Source organism: Herpailurus yagouaroundi, unplaced genomic scaffold, assembly GCF_014898765.1.
Source record: "Herpailurus yagouaroundi ecotype Mexico unplaced genomic scaffold, PumYag 159, whole genome shotgun sequence".
Classification (NCBI taxonomy): domain Eukaryota; kingdom Metazoa; phylum Chordata; class Mammalia; order Carnivora; family Felidae; genus Herpailurus; species Herpailurus yagouaroundi.
In genome coordinates, this window is record NW_024412400.1 from 81846700 (window position 1) to 81848993 (window position 2294).

Here is a 2294-nt window from a genome sequence, read left to right on the forward strand (position 1 = left end):
CACAATCTGCTGCTCTCCTGAGTGGTGACCAAAATGTCAGCCTATGCTATTACGTGGCCAGCTGAACATATTGGTGGAAGGAAATGCATCCTTTAGAAACATAGCACCAATAAATAAAATGGCCTTCAGGGGCAATGAAAGTGTCTTGGTGTCAGCAGCAGCAATCAAAGCCATATTGGAAACACCGTGGCCAAGAAAAGAAAGCAAAGAGTCCTGGTTTGGGGATGGGAGGAAGGCTGAGAAATGCTATCCCATGAATTTTACAGGAACAATAAAATTAAGGTCTCTGACCACAGAGGGTCTTTACAAGGACCCAGGACGAGTGGTGATATTAAATCTTGAGACCTTGGCCAAATTCCAACTTGGGTAATTGCATTTGGTCAATTTTAAATTCCCTCTGCAGTTTCTAATGCAATGCCCTTCTGTGCCTCCTGATGCCAACCTGCTGCATGCTACTGATCTGCACTGATAAGTACCTGGTGCCCTCTACCCTGGAGAAGGCCTGAAAGCTCCCAAGGGGAATGTCATTATACATGTCATTTTTGTCTTTCACTTCTGAAGAACCTACTTCCAAGCACTTAGGCTCTTATAGAAAAGTCTTCGCATCTTTAAATGTGGTGTATTTGGCCTGGGTGTCCTCCCATGACCCTACCAACACTTTTCCAGTAGTTGGGGACAGTGAAAGTTATCTTTAGACTTCAGCTCAGAGGATCTGAATTCCAGTCGATCTCTCTAACTCCTATCATCTGTGTGACCTGAGGCAACTCACTCCCTTTACTCATCAACTTTGAAGGGCTCCTCACAGTTTGAGACAATGGTGCTTTAACATAGCCAATGGGTGCCTGGGTGGCTCAGTCAGTTAAGCATCTGACTTCAGCTCAGGTCATGAGCTTGCAGTTTGTGAGTTTGAGCCCCATGCTGGGCTCTTTGGTGACAGCTCAGAATCTGGAGGCAGCTTCGGATTCTGTGTCTCCCTCTCTCTGCCCCTCCCCTGCTCATGCTGTCTCTCATAAATAAATAAATATTAAACAATATAAAAATAAAACAAGATTTAACATAACCAAGCCTGCCATGACTAGTTTCCAACTAGCCTTTCTTCCCTATCTCTACCTACTCCCAGGGTTAGAGACTACAGTCAAGAAATCTCCACCATTTCTTTCTTTCCTCCTTGCTGTGTGCACGGATGCCACTATGTGTCTGTCCCTGCTGTGCCTACTGCCTAAGTGCCTCCCACCTCCCTCTCCTTTTGACAAATCCCATCCATCTTTCAAGGCTGATCTCATATACCATCTCCATAAAACTTCCCTGATTTCCCAGCTGGAAATCATCTTCTATTCCATAGCGTGAGTGTAAGTGCGTATGGTTGTTCAGCTTTCATACTAGAACTCTTTCTTTTTAAGTTTACTGTGCATTTCCTCTGGAACACAATACAGGATTTTATATTTACTAATCGTTTTAGTCTCTGAATTGTTTTCTTTATTTTCACATGATAGCCTTTCCAAATACCAAAGCAAATCTTAAATAAGCAAACAATATCATAGTTCATTTGGGATTAGTAAGCATACACAGAAACAGCCAAATAATCTCTTAATTGCTCTTCCTTCCCGCAGACTTTCTGTGATATTCAACCACAACAAATGTGTATATTTTACTAAATGTATTTACATTTAATTATCTCTTGTGGTAAGAACCGTGAGTGGAGCCTGGGTGGCTCAGTCCGTGGGGTGTCCAACTTCGGCTTAGGTCATGATCTCATGGTTCGTGAGTTGCGATGGGCTCTGTCTGACAGCTCGGAGTCTGGAGCCTGCTTTGGGTTCTGTGTCTCCCTCTCTCTCTGCTCTTCCCCCACCTGTGCTCTGTCTCCTTCTCTCTCTCTCTCTCTCTCTCTCTCTCTCTCTCTCTCTCTGTCAAAAATAAACAAACTTTTAAAATAAACATGGGGTTATTCTCTCAGATAAATACATTTTAAATATACAGCTTTTGGAGTCAGATTAAGTGACTATTTTTGAACTTTTCCAAATTTGTGTTTCAACTAATATATGATAATTTATGAGCTAATACATGACCTGCAAGTCCAGTCATTTTCTAATCAAATTTCCATTATTAGAATCACTTCTGGAGTGAGGTGATTAATCTCATGCTATGTCCACAACCCACAGGTTAGCATAAAGATGGGGCATCTCTAATCATTAAAGACAAAACAAACCATATGAAAAGACCAATAAAACAAAATTAAAAAGCCCAGGTAATTTAGATGCTTAGTAAGGGCTGACGACCAATACAATGCTGGAAGT